The 16,132-nt window shown below is 29.7% G+C and overlaps 1 long non-coding RNA gene across 1 annotated transcript in view; it reads right to left on the reverse strand.

Annotated features, from left to right (window-relative positions):
- The window catches only part of LOC136796306 (uncharacterized), a 421,904-nt gene extending 406,169 nt beyond the window's left edge, over positions 1–15,735 (reverse strand). The window contains exon 1 of the long non-coding RNA XR_010844012.1: positions 15,592–15,735. This is a non-coding gene — a long non-coding RNA (uncharacterized lncRNA). The remainder of the gene's footprint in view (positions 1–15,591) is intronic.
- Positions 15,736–16,132: the final 397 nt, after the last annotated feature.

Genomic DNA, 16,132 nt, shown 5'->3' on the forward strand with positions numbered 1-16,132 from the left:
TTTAGGTATCTCTGAGGCTCCTCAGCTCTCATCTATTGATTTCTCTGTATTATTCTACATGGACTCATCCCAGAATAAATAAAATATTATTATTATATATTCAAAAAATTGAAAATTACATGGAATTATTTATTTTTTGGATATAATGAAAAATTCTGAAAAATAATTCTGTCCAATTTCAAATTATCACAGAAAAGAGTACGGAATGATGGACAAAAAAAGATTCACTTAAAACGTTTTGAAGGAGTTATGACTTTTAGATCCTCCTTGTTTTTTAAGGCACTAAAATACAGAAACAAGCATTTTTATGTATAATATATTTATAAATAAATGAATTTATTCAACTAGTCACAATTAATGATCACATCCCTTTTAATATTATCTATTGTCATGCTGATCAGTATGCTGTGTATTAGGAACTCAACACAGCCGCACACAGCCGAGTTTCTCCTTTGGAAACAAAAAATATAAATAAGATCAAAAAAATTTAGTTATCAGTATTTAAGAAAACCATAATGGACTAAGTTTCAAAACTTTTGAATGCTCCTGTTTGACTGAAATAAATTCGACTCATCATTTCGACTCTCACTCGCTTCAGTGCATACTGGAATCAAACTTTTACTACCCTTTAGTACAAGAGCCGGGAAGAAAAAAAGGCTGTTATCTCACCCCAATTTTTGATTACTTTAATGAAAATCATGTATAATTACTAGCCAAAATTAATGGGTCTGCCTAGTATAGGTAGGGGGAATAAAAATGGCTATTTCAAAACCTTAAAAAAACATTGATTTTTCATTCGGAGCTCTATATCTTAAAAACTACCAACAACACTAGAAAATTTAAGAGAACATTATTTAAAGAAGAGGAAATTCTCTGAAATATATGTCCTAAAACAGCTAGTTGCGTCCAATGGTTCTCGAGATATAGCTTTTTAAAAAGAAAAATTTCTTTAAAATCTACTGAAAGATTAGTGATTAGTGAATTTATTTTGAGAAATCTATATCTCAGGAACTATCTGACGTACAGATCTATTAGCACTCAAATTAAAGCCAGTTTAATGGACTATAAAGAAGTTTATGACCTTTACCTTCGCAGGAATAGTAATTTTCATGATATTTGCTCAAATAAATTGATTTATAGTTGTTCGGACAATAAACTTGATTTATGAAAAACTTCATTTCAGAAACAATTGCACGTAATCATGTCTGCCAGCGCTCAAATTAAAGCTAGTTAAATTTACTACAAAATAGTTAATTATGTTTATCTTTGTAGGAGTAGTAGTTTTTATGATATTTGACAAAATAAACTCACAAAATGTTAATTTCTAATTGTTCATATAAAATGTTAGATTTTTGAAAAAATATATCTCTCGATCCATAAGGGGCACATATGTCTGCCAACCCTCGAAATAAAGTAAATTTAACTTACTATAAAGTAGTTTATGAAACTTATCTTCGTAGGCGTAAGTAGTTTTTATGATATTCACAAATGAATGAAAATTTGTCCAAACAACTATAAATCAATTTATTCTAGTAAATTTCATGTAAACTATTACTCCTGCAAAGATAAACATCATAAACTCCTTTATAGCTCATTAAACTAGCTTTAATTTGAGTGCTAATAGACATCTGTACGTCAAATGGTTTTTGAGATATAAATTTTTCAAAATAAATTCACTAACTACTGATCTTTCAGTACGTCCCATACAACATTTTTCTGAAACATTGCTTTTTAAAAAGCTATATCTCGAAAAATATTTAACGTAAATAACTCTATTAGGGCTCATATTTTAGCAGAGTTACTCTTCTTTATATGACGTTCTCTTAGGTTTTCTTGTATTGTTGCTACTTTTTAAGATATAGAGCTCCGAATGAAAAATTAGTTTTTTTTATCCCTTTGAAACCGCCATTTTTTATTCTCCCTACCTATACTTGGCAGACCCATCAATTTTGACTATTAATCATATATAGTTTTCATTAAAGTAATCAAAAATTGGGGTGAGATAACTGCCTTTTTTCTCCTCTTGGGCTCTTGTACTAAAAGGTACTAATCAATTAAAGTAAATGCAGACACGACTTGTAACTTCATGTTATTGAGCAGGGCGTCTCTACACAGCCATAAATACCATAGTAGCTAACGAGAGACGACATGAAAGAGGGGCCTGGAAATTGTGATTATTATTATCGAATTATAAAAATCTACCACGCCTTGTATAAGAGAGTGTCTGTCGGTCGCGGCTTATTTCAATTAGGAAGGAGTGAATCGGCCACAGATTAAAGAAAAACAGGTCAATTCGTGCCCGCTGTGTAGGGGAGAGCAGAGACGGGTAATTTCATTCTGCACCAGGCGTTCTGCTCTAACTGAATTAGTATTTATTTATAACGCAAAACATTTTCTATTTTTAAACCGTCGGATAAAATTAGTGGATACCACTTTGCCGTCTTCATAACCACAATCAACATGATAAAACCGGGCTGTAGGTGTCTGTAACCACTCACTGACTTTTGGTAACTGTATCTCAAAAACGAGAGTGCCGATAAAGTTGAATTTGTTAACTGTCCCCTTTATTGTGTAGATATCCTATGAGACAAGGGCTTCAAATGATTTGAAAATATTATTTCTAAAATCTACAAAAAAAATAGTTTTTTGAATAAGTCGTAAAATATACATCTCCAAGAACATTACTACCACTATTTTTTTAAAAATAATTTTACTGCATAATAAAGCTAACATCTTCTATTAGCCAAAATGGGACACCCCTTTATCTGTAAATTATCATATAAAAAAAACTCTTTAACATATAAAAGAAACTCAATAAGAATTCTATAAAATATAAATGAAACTCTTTAAGAGCATTATAAAATAAAAGAAACTCTATAAGAACTCTGTAACATATAAAAGAAACTCTATAAAAACTGAATAGAATGGGTGTATTATTTTCTTTGAGCAAAAGTTTCGCTCCACGTTGCAGGGCTTCGTCAGGGCTAAAAAAGATACAAAAACTTGACATAGTTACAAAGAAAAAAAAAACATAGTGGAAAATAATAGGGGTATACAGCGAAACGTAAAATTTAATAAGAAAAATTAAAGGTTATAAACGATAAATGAAAACGTTAATAGTAACAGAAAGATAAGAGATAAAATAAGAGAAGAAATATTAAAGAAAGTACAAATTAAGAGATGAAAAGGGAAAAGAATAATATCAAATGAAAATTAATGAGACAGAATTCATACCTGTTTTGACGGGAGTCGAAATCAGAGTGAACCGTTTGTATTGGGAGGAGTGGGGATGGTAATATAGGCAGTATATAATCACTTAAATCATTATTTTAACTTTATTTCTTCTTTGTTCTTCTATCCATGACAATAATTTTTTTTTAATATTATTTATTTAATTTTTTATTATTAATTTTTTTATTTTATTTTGTAAATATTTCTTCTCCCCCTCTAGTATGTATATTATTATTTATTGTGTACCTAATTTTAACAATTTTTACATTGTTTACTTTTCAATTATTTTCGTTATTATGTGACGTACTATACTACCATCCCCACTCCTCCCAATACAAACGGTTCACTCTGACTTCGACTCCTGTCATTTTCATTTGATTTTATTCTTTTCCCTTTTCATCTCTTAATTTTTACTTTCTTTAATATTTCTTCTCTTATTTTATCTCTTATATTTCTGTTACTATTAACGTTTTCATTTATTGTATTTAACCTTTAATTTTTCTTATTAAATTTTACGTTTCACTGTATACCCCTTTTATTTTCCACTGTTTTTTTTTCTTTGTAACTATGTCAAGTTTTTGTATCTTTTTTTAGCCTTGACGAAGCCCTGCAACTTGGGGCGAAACGTTGGCTCAAATAAAATAGTACACCCATTTACTATTTGAGTTTTATTTGATCGCACCCAGACCTAATTCCATTCATTAATACACACGTTCAATGAGCAATCTTCCAGTATATAAGAACTCTATAACATATAACAGAAACTCTGTTACTAGGAAGAAATTAACTAATTTCAAATCTTTAATCAGAAAAATACTTTTAAAAAAAAAGTTAATACCTTCACGTTTTAGTATCTTGTCCCATTTATAAGTTAATCATTCGCTAATCATAATTTATCATTACCTACTAACATAAATAAATTTAAAAAAAAATCATATAGCTATTTCTGATTTACTTTATTTACCTATATTTTTTTTAATTATATGAGGGTTCTTCTTTTGAAAGACCATGCTCCCACTGATCATTATGTCCGTGAATTCGGATAAATTAAGAGGTAAATGTAGCTTAACGATAATAGATAAGATAAATATATAGTTGTTTTTTTTTACAAAAATACAAATCCACAAACTGAATAGTAATTGGAATCTTAACTATTAGATATATAAACAATCAAATTATAATTATTTAAAACAATAATGTTTGTAGGAATCAGAGCTTTGACGTGGTCGTTGTACCCGCTTTGGTTGCTTGGCGATGTTATCGTTGGACAATATTGATCACGGGCCAGCTGTGGCTAACTTGTAAAAAAAAATAAGGTAATGATGAAACCCACGTGTATTTCCACTAAACAACTTCATTAAATCCTAGGGCCGCTTTCAGAATCGAACTATCGAAAGATTATACAGAAGATATAAGAACTGTGTCCAAAACATTAATCCGTCAGTTAAAAAAAATAAAAAATGTGAAATCTAAAGAAAATGAACAGGAGATCTAAAAGCAAACTTCTCATAGATGAACTTTGTTACGATTTTATTGAAGTTTTATAAGAAGATATGCCAAATTTTCAATTTATTAATAAAATTATTATATAATAAATATAAATATATAGTGGTCGTATAAAATTAATCGCTAGAACCGACCCTTATACGCCGTAGATGTTGACCAAAACATAAATAGGAGGATTTAGTAATAATTAATTGTAATAAGATGTCCGAACATGACTATCCAGGTGATGACGGTGAAAATTATATAACTTCGGTTCGTAACACCATTTTTATTTTTATATTTATTATTATATTGATATGCGGCGAGAACAATCTATGAAATTTTATGAATAATAAAATATTAACTACCACATTTTATCTTGAAAGTGAATTGTATCATCTTATCCAGCTGATCAACTATAATGACGACTGAAGAGGGGAAAAAATGTTCTCATATTTTGTTTTATTCTGATTATTTCTTCACTTTTGATTGATTTTATTCATTTTTTTAAGTAATCAAAGTAATATAGATTAAACAGTAACTATAATTTTCATTTTTCCAACTGACTGTATAAAGTTTAACTATCATCATATGGACAGATACTGGCAAAGAAACTATCAGAGTGTAAGCGAATCTTATTGCAATAAATCTTTGACTGAGTTTATGTAAATCATTGTTAATATGCATTAATTTAGTTTTGTTACTGCAGGCAAGTGTTATTACAAATTTTGAAGGAAAATGGTCCAAGTAGCGTTTAAAAAAATTTATAAGTAACTGACGTTTCGCCCCACTTTGCAGGGCTTCATCAATGCTAAATGAGAACAATACACATACATTGTAAGATAAAAAAAACTATGATAATATAAATAGAAAGTTGTGGAAAATATTATATATAAACAAATTGATATAAAAGGAGGATGTACTAAACAAAAATTAAAAATATATATGAATAGAATATGAAATAAATACAATTATATTAAAGAGTAGTGGAATTGTAAATATATTATTTGAGTAAAGAATAATTAAATAATAATATTCGTAAGTAATTAGTCATAATTAGTAATAAATAGTTTGTTCTGCTATTTTTCTACCTTACTTGACCATCACTAATAATTATTACATAGCGTCAAGTAATAATCTTCGAATTTGAGTTTAAACTTTTATTCTGGCTCAACTAAACCATCAAATTCCTCCCTAATCCAATCCCTACAGTCCAAAATTCTTCGTAAAATCCTTAATGCTCCTTACTCTGTCACAAATTAAGTCATCCATCAGGACCTCAATGTCTTATATGTTGCCGATTTGGCCAGAACCAGATACCAATCCTTCCATAATAAACTTCCCAACCACCCAAATCCACTTGTTTCTAGTGGCATCTCCTTCATTACCTAATAATCCTCCTAGGCGTCTGAAAAGAAGATGGCCTCGAAATGTTATTGGAGTTGGTGTAATGGGTAGATTCTCCACATGTTTGTGTCATGTCACTATGTCATCTACAGCAGATTTACTTGTTGTATATATTTTTATACAGTTGTAAATAACAATAAGTAAATTATAAAAAAAAATTTATTCTCTTAGTAATTCTACTTTTTCCTCAACTTTTTTTTCACTATTAATTAACTTATGTACCGTTGGTCTTGTAACAGTACTTCCTTACTAAGTGCTACACCCCCCAGTGTTGTAGCAGCACAGATTTAATTATTTAATTACCCCTTGAAGTTATTTTAGATATTATTTTTAATTAAATCTCTTAAAACAAAATCAAACAAAGTAAGAGGTGAAATAAAACTGCCATCTTATAATTGAAGATATGAGTGAATAAAGAGATCATGTTATAAATATATGAATCGGAGAAATGATTAATTTAATGTTAATTTATCTAAGATATAAAAATCAATATTTGTTTATTCGTATTTTATGCGCTGCCATACAGTTCATCCAATTATGAGGGAGGTTTTAGTTAAATGCTCCCGAATTATAGTACAAGTGCCGGAAAGAACAAAAGGCGATTATTTCACCATAATTTGTTATTACTTTGATCAAACCTATGTACGATTTCTAGTCAAAACGGACGAGTCTTCCAAGTATAGGTAGGGAGAATAAAAAATTGCGGCGGTTTTTAAGGTTGTGAAAACTGGGGCGAAACGTCGGTTGTTTTTAACCGCTACTTGGACCATTTTCCTTCAAAATTTGTAATAACATTTACCTGCAGAAACAAAACTCAAATAATGCATATTAACCTTGGCATAAACTCAATCAAAGATATATTGCAATAAAATTCGCTTACAGGTATAGGTAGGGAGAATAAAAAATGGCGGCTGTTTCTAAACCTTAAAAGACATTCATTTTTCTTACATTTTTAACAACTATAAATCAATTTATTTTAGCAAATATCATGAATACTACTTCTACAAAGATAAACGTCATAAACTACTTCATATCCCGTTAAATTGGCTTTAATTTGAGTCCTAACATACATCTGTACGTCGACTTTTTTGAAATAGAGATTTTTCATAATAAATTCACTAACTACTGATTTTTCAGTACGTTCTGTGCAAAATTTTTATAAAAATGTTGCTTTTTTAAAAAGTTATATCTCGAGAACTATTGAACGTAAATAGCTCTATTAGGGCTTACATTTAAAAAAAAATAATCTACTTTAAATGATGTTTTTTAGATTTTCTATTGTTGGTGGTAGTTTTAAAGACATAGAGCTCCGAATGAAAAATTAATTATTTATTAACGTTTTAAAACAGCCGCATTTTTTATTCCTCCTTCCTATACTTCGCAGACTCATCAATTTTGACTTGTAATTATACATAGTTTTCATTAAAGTAATAAAAAATTGGGGAGAAATAACTGCCTTTTACTCCTCTTGCGCTCTTGTACCATTAAAGGCTATTTTGATTTGTCCGGTAAATTTTTTTTTTAAAAACTTAAACAGTTTTGGGACATAACTCAGAAAGTATACATTTTTATATGGTTATTATGTGTCAATCTATTTTTCACTTTCTGTTAAATTAGAAAAATTATTACTGCCGACGAATGAATTTTGAGCTTTTGCCATTGTTTGTATATATGGCAGTTAGAATTAGCAAACACATTTTATATTCAAAAGCAATATATGCTGCTAAATCATAAAAATATTATACACGTAAATTGTGTACAATTGTGTTTATTCAATCGGTATTCGTCCTCAAATCTAGCAATAGCAAACCAGTGCTGGGTCTGCCAGTTAATTTTTATTCATTAATAGCTTTTTTTAAATTAGAAAACTAAAATAATAAATTATTTCTTCAATAAAAAAAAATACTATAATTTAATATTCAGAACAATTAAACAGTAATACTCTTTAAAGATAAATTTTTTATTTTTCCAAAAATGTCATGTAAAATCTACAGTGGGGAAGCTGTGAGAGAGTATTGTATAATTATATGCTTGAAAAAATCCGGATAGAGCCGGGGACTCGAACTTGCAACCGTAGGGTTGGTAGACAGACGCGTTACTCCGCTGCTACCGTCACCCTCCAGTCACTCACACATTTATTCTCACCAATAAAAAGGTTGTATTTATTAATCCATCCGAACATTTATCTAGTAAATGAAATTTTAACACCAGTCGTTCTTAGATAAATCTTTATCTATCTAGAATTGTTATATTATTCAAAAGAACTGGTTTATAAGTAAGCATTCTATTATTTATTTTTGTCAATTCTAAGGGTACCTCTACAAGGTCTGTCGGAAAAACAGTCATTCAAAATCCAGACTGACTTGAATCACGAAGACCCTGCACTATTAGATCTACTGACGCTTCCTTATAAATGAGAAATCGAACAGTAAGGATCTTGAACAATGTCTCTTTCGATTTGTAATAAACAGCAAGCTTGTTCGGTTATTAGGTTGGCATTTGCCTCCAAGTATAAAATGAAATCCTCCTTAAAAAGGAAGCAATCGCAGTCTTCTCTCAAATTTCAAATTGTTCCCGGTAATCCAAGAAAAGTAGCCCTAAATGATTAATGTTTACTTTAATTTTACTGTCATTTTAACTGCAAAAAAAAAAGTTCTTCAACAAAGCCTACATTTCTCAACTATTTTTCTCATAAGAAAGCCTTTTATTAATTTGTTTGCACTTAAAAGCTTGCTTAATCCCCAGAGTATAAATTTGTTCCATTTCCAAGAAATTAAATTATGAAATTTATCAAAATGGACTTTGATATCTTGAAACCTCAAATACTGTTGTTTGTGTAGACTAATTACTAAATTAAAAATAAATAAAAAATATTTCAGAAGCCAAAAAACACTGCGTAATCAGATAAATAAAAACACGCCCCTGATTTCAAACTGAGCTTGGTATTAACGGCAATGTTGAAACAGCTTGCAGAACGCTGTTAAAAGCAGATTTGAAAGCGAGTGTAAAAGTAAAGAAACCTCTGTTGAGCAAACTCCACATTAAACGCTTGTTGAATTTTGCAAAGCAATTTAAAGATTACCGAAACAAATGTCGGATGAGGCAAAATTAGTCAGATGAATCAAAAACAAATCTATTCCCCACACGTTTTGAGTTCTGAAATAAAAAAGAACCACTGTTATCCTAACCATAAAATTTGGCGCCCGAAGCATAGTGATTGGCGGTTCATGCCTGTAAAGGGGGTTGGATTGTTTGGAAGGATTCAAGGACGGATGACGAATCCTGTTTACGTTGACATAGTATCTCGTAGTTTGGTAGTAAACAGAACGTAATGGTGTAAAAATGTTAATTAAGTTGTATCCCAGGCTATAATGACCCCAAACACACAGCTAGGACACAAAACAGTAACTTACAGGGTAACATTTTAAATTTAGGCAAAGGCCCTCTACAAACATCTATCTTATAATTTATAAGGAATTTTAATAATAATAATAAATTATCTGGCTTTGAAATTTCAGCAATATTATTTCAAATAATTCTAAAAAACTGGTTGAACTGTGGAAAAAATAAAATGTGTATGTGGCTGGACGGATTAAAAAATAATTTAGATTAGTCTACGGATTTATTCAATTTTTAAATGCTTTAATTTCGAGATAGACTCCAATGTAGTTATTCTTCACCAAAGAAACCATTACTACTGGTTATAAAACCAAATAAAATGAAAAAATAGTATGTAGAAAAACCACAAAGTTAACACTGCATTGTTCTTTAGTTCTTTATAAAAACGAATACTCTCTAAAAAATTATTTATAACTTCAAAGACAGTGCAAAATTTTATAATCAGATTTTCAAAGTTTTTTTTAAAATATTTTGAGAAAATAATTTTTTAGGAGCAAAACTATTAGACATTTGCAGCCATATCTGAAAAAAAATTATATTAGAATAATTGAAAAACACATCGATATATGATGTTATGATTTCGTATGAGATTGTGACATGCCGTATATTGACCATCCTAAAAATCCAATCGAGCCCAGCCGGACCCGCCCCACCAAGACCCCCTGGCAGCAACGGTCCTATATCACTTTTGAAATATTCGCTTAAAACGGGATAGTTTAATCGAGTAATATTTAAAAAGCTCCAGGAATTAGAAAACGGCATGATTTACTTTAGAATTCAGATCAAAATTGTAGGCTATTTTCTTTATTCTTTTTCTCTACGTAATGTATCTTTAATGAGAGTTCTCAGTTGCACTGCCAGAATATTCTAAATATTCTTTAATTTCTACTAAAATAAACCTTAAAAGAGATAGAGATCCGGATATTTCGATATATTGTAGAAGGAAATTCGATTGGATTATTTTAGGACAATTTCAGACTTATCTTTTTTATTCATAAACTATAATATTTAAAAATAAAAATGAATTAAAATATATATAATAAGGGCTTCAGGAATATCTTGGTAAATACGTAAATTAGCCTATTTGGAAGGAAAATTAATCCAGAGTTATCAATACTTGTTTGGACTAACACCAGGGCTGTTGATCATCTTAGAAGGATGACACTTTGATGTAGTGTGCCGCATATCGCTTCTAAATGATGTTGATCTATCCCTTGTTTGGAAATTTGAAGCTTCGGAAATTGGCCCACTCCAGAGCCAACAGCGTCAACTACCAACGTCCGGCCTCAGTAAATATTAGTAAGCATCTGATTAATAATAATTAGTAATAAAGAACACAGAAACCCGTCTAAATAACAATATAACAGACATCCAAGGGGAAGATGAAGCTAGCCGTTATATTGAGGTATCCGTTAAGAAAGAGTTATATTAAAAAAAGGCATCTTCTTAATCATCGTTTTTAGGACACACACACATATATATTGCTGGGCCGCCCGTAGCTCAGAGGTTAAGACACAGTCTTACCAATTAGATGTCATTAGATCTATTGCCGGCCAATTAGATCTATTGGCGGTGCCGGTTCGAATCCGGCCTGGCATGCTGACTTTTTTCATTGAGTGGTGGTCCCACAAAAAAAAAACTTTGACCCCCAACCATGGTTAGGCAGTATAGGACACCAATGGGAGTCTGGGCCGACAAAAAAAAAAAAATATATATTGCTAAGCTTTTTCTTTACTGTTAATATAAACTTATGTGGATCTTGAGAATTGGTCAATAAGACAATAATACTGAGACGTTTCACAATTTTAATGTTTGCATAGTAATGCCCAAAAATTAAAAAAACAGTTTTTTTAGAACTATGAATGTCCTGTTTGTCTAAAATGTGTGGCGAGAGCAGTTTGATCAGGCTTGTTAAATTTTTTTTTTGTTATTGAGTTACAACTATATTTGTGTTGATACACTCTTATTTTGAGATAGTGTTCTGATGTACCAAAATAGGATTTCACGCAGTTCTCTTCACAGAGAATTTCATACACTATATTGGATTGTAACTTTATTTTGTTGGTGTTGATGTAAAGTTTGGGTTAGTAGCCATGTTTTTGTATGTAATAGCGTAATCTTTTTTGTTTAGAGTTTTTGTTATCTTCTTTGAGAGGGTATAAGAAACTGAGTAGTATCTTTTGCTGTTGGTTCCTTGGGGTTGTGTCAATGTTAGTGTTTGTTTTAGTAATTGGCAGACTAGTTTACGAGGTTACCCATTCGCTAGGAGGAGATCTACTATTTTATTTTCTGCTGTTTTTGTATTTACGGGATTTTTAAGTTTCGCAACTGGTTTTTTCAATTTTTAGCTGTGTTATTTTATATATATATATTGCCTGGTATAATGTATGTATCTTCCAGAGTGGTCAGGATTTTATCACAATTTTGTTTTTATTTCCCTATTTCAGTTTCTAATTCTATAGTAAAATTTAAAGAAACAGTTGTTAAATTCACTTTTCCCTAGTCTTGGTTTTTATTATGGTTATTATATTGTAAATAAATTGATATATAACTGGTATATGAAATGGGATTTTCGGTATTACTGTATCTAAAAAATCTAAATAAATATCTGCTAAAATCGGGGCAATAGGATCTTCCATGGGACGAAAAGTCTATATTCGAAAATTCGGATGCCCCATAGGATCTCCTATTGCTTCGATTTTAGAAGATATTGGTTTAAAAGATTTATTAGATACAGTAATATCCAAAATCCTATTTCATATACGATTTATATTTAAATTCATTGACGATATCATAACTGTGATAACATCTAAGAATAACGACAAAGTGATATTAAGAATTTTAGATTGGTGTCTAAAAAACTTTTTCTACAAAGCAATTATACATGCAGTTTAATAATGAAGATATTCTGAAATCTATATATGAAAAATACAGAATATTATTAAATTAGATTTATTACCTAATAAATTGTTATTGAGTGAGTAAGCACATAGTTCATCTATATTTTATCATATCCTTGCCATTAAATTCTCTAAGGCAAGCACAAAAATATTTTCTCCGGCAAATTTATGTTTTGAAAACCACCGGTCTGTGAGAAGTTGCTATCCGTCATGAGTGGTCTCCCATTTCGGGCGGTCACCCATCCAAGTACTGACCACGCTCAACGTTGCTTACATTTGATTACCTGTTACAAGCGCCTAATACACAATTAGTAACTTTATCAGTGAATAAAAATCTGTTTCCGAATCATTACCTGGATCCAAAAAAAATATTGGATAAATTAATTGTAATACATGGAACAAATTTGGTTCCGAATCATTCTGTAATCAAATTTTTTGGGGTATCGATAGATACGTTAATTCAATTTTGGAGAAATTGTTATTGAGTGAGTAAGCACATAGTTCATCTATATTTTATCATATCCTTGCCATTAAATTCTCTAAGGCAAGCACAAAAATATTTTCTCCGGCAAATTTATGTTTTGAAAACCACCGGTCTGTGAGAAGTTGCTATCCGTCATGAGTGGTCTCCCATTTCGGGCGGTCACCCATCCAAGTACTGACCACGCTCGACGTTGCTTACATTTGATTACCTGTTACAAGCGCCTAATACACAATTAGTAACTTTATCAGTGAATAAAAATCTGTTTCCGAATCATTACCTGGATCCAAAAAAAATATTGGATAAATTAATTGTAATACATGGAACAAATTTGGTTCCGAATCATTCTGTAATCAAATTTTTTGGGGTATCGATAGATACGTTAATTCAATTTTGGAGAAATTGTTATTGAGTGAGTAAGCACATAGTTCATCTATATTTTATCATATCCTTGCCATTAAATTCTCTAAGGCAAGCACAAAAATATTTTCTCCGGCAAATTTATGTTTTGAAAACTACCGGTCTGTGAGAAGTTGCTATCCGTCATGAGTGGTCTCCCATTTCGGGCGGTCACCCATCTAAGTACTGACCACGCTCAACGTTGCTTACATTTGATTACCTGTTACAAGCGCCTAATACACATATAAGAGAAATAATAACAGCTTAAAAATCAAGATCAATACATAAAATCGAAATTAAAAAAGAGACCCATTAAATTCCATAAATTAATATATATTTTCCTTTCTTTCTTTTATTTTTAATTCTTCCATTTTTTTGTTGTTAATTTCATAATATTTAATCAGGCAATAAAACAAGAAAATAAGTTTTGAAAACATTTTCATGTCCTGATATTATTTACTTTGCTAAATATTATTAGTTTATTTTTTCAATACAAACTTGAATTTCAGCTTATATAAACATATTCAATCAGTATAAAAAGCATATCTTTTTATTTTTATAACTCAAGAGGATAAACTAAATTAATTATTTTGGTTTAAGAAGTCTCCCTTGGTAAAGGCTAGAATGAGAGGGAAGAGAGAAAATGCAGTTTTTTATTTTATACCTTTCCTCAGAATCGATAAGAGATAAAGACATATTGATGATTTCATCTTATTCCTCATTATTGGGGAGTATTTTAAACGTTTAACAGATAAAAATATTCAACAGGAATTTTTTTTCGGTCACCATATAACTTTTTTTCAATTTTAAATTTTTTCTCCAGTCCTTAAGTTCCTGTGGTTTCCCAAACCCTTTAACTAAAGAACTAGATGGCTTAATTATAAATAAATAAAATTATTTTTTCTACTAGAATAATTTCAATTCTTTTAATATATTGGAAAAAAAGGAAACATAAAATATAAGAAGTAATAAAAATCATGATTTTTGGGAATTGACGTTTTTCTTTTGAATTGTTTCCCAAAAGTTACATTGCCAATTAAAGATGTGATGTCCTATTCTTAAAGCCCAGACAGTATAGAACAATTGCTCAACTAAAAACTTCCTAAAACAAAGTTTTACAGTCGTTTTCATAGTTTTTTTCTGGGTTTAACAATTTAATATATTGGAGCATTGTGTTATTTTTTGGCAGGACTAATTAAAGATTAATGAGATTTTACAAAAAATATTTTAGTCTTCATTTAATCAAATAAATCCCTAATCTTCAAAACAGTAATTATTATTTTTGCATATAAAAAAAATGTAAATAATTTGTCGATGGAATTGACAGGAACAGGATAGTATATAAAATAAAATATGAAATTAATAAATTGAATAATAAAGTTAATAATTAAATATATGCCGACTTATATTATTTGAAATAAGTATATATTTATATAATATCATTATTACTTCATTTGTTATTCTATTTGTTTTATTACTAACTTATCAATTTTGTTTTATGTTTTAATATAAGATTCATTTTTTTTCATGTTTCTTTTACATTTTATATTTAGTTAATTTTTTTTATTTATTAGAAGTTAATAATTTTTGATATGATGATTAGTTTCATTTTTTTGGTTTACTTATTTATTATTTTTTGTTTAATACAAACACAATTAAATGGTTATAACGTTTATTTAAACTTGATTGCTTTTTTTTTTTATTTTTTGTGAATTATTACCATCTTATTTTGTATTTTACTATAGGGCTCTAAAAGCCTATTTTTGATGCTTGTAATATTATTCTAAAGGGACAAGACCTAGAATAAATAAAGAATATTATTATTATTATATTTGGCAAATATTTGTCGTTTATTGTATTTTTGAGTTAATATAATAATTCATAAAAAACACATTAATGGTGCACTATAGTCATAAATTTACGTTTTGACATATAATTATTATTTGTGATTAATCAATATTGATGTTTTTTATAACTCCATTGGTTAATAATGCATTATCATAAAGAAGAATAGTAAAGACAAAATATTGAACCCGCTGTTGAATAATATTACATGGCACACCTCAAAAACACTTAGGGTTGCTCTAGCAACCACCGAGACACCAATACCCGCAAACCTCCAATATACTGGGAGTGTTTCTCCCTTTAAATATCCACTTTTAAAGTCAACATTAACTCGAAATAAACTTAATAAAATGACACTCAGTGACCCTACATAGATGCATATTCCATGTACTACTAACATCATGCGTCAATTTTTTTTCATATTTACTTTTTCCTTTGAGTTACCTTTCGCTTCCTCATAGCCTTAGAGCGACCCACTTGCCCGAGAGACGACACATCACTCGCGCTGCGGTTGTTGGCACTTCGCGAACAGTTCGGAGCGTAGCCTCCTGTGCGGGCGGCTGCTGGGGGCGGACTGAATCCGATGGCGCAGGTCTCGACTCTTCTGCGCCCTGCAACAGAGTCAAAGCCTTAAAAAAATCATATTTATAATATGAAATAATATATATAAGATAAATTCCAATCTTTTCACAATAAAGAGGAATAAGAAAAAAATTTATACTTAACACATAGTTGTCGTGAAAGTTAAATATGAATATTCAATTAACTACGTGACCTGCAATGGTAGATAAAGTTTGAGAAAAACGTGTCCCAAAAAATATGTTAATTACTATATTTAATTAATAAATTTTATAAAAGACTATTCATCAAAATGTAATTTTTTATAAACAATTAGAGCATGGTTTTTAACAGTCGTATTCTTATTGAATTTTATTAAATAAGAATCCCAATTAAAAATAATTTATGTTAATTAAAAAATGATTAA

Source organism: Halyomorpha halys, unplaced genomic scaffold (assembly GCF_000696795.3).
Source record: "Halyomorpha halys isolate HHAL.00 unplaced genomic scaffold, Hhal_1.1 Scaffold611.1, whole genome shotgun sequence".
Classification (NCBI taxonomy): domain Eukaryota; kingdom Metazoa; phylum Arthropoda; class Insecta; order Hemiptera; family Pentatomidae; genus Halyomorpha; species Halyomorpha halys.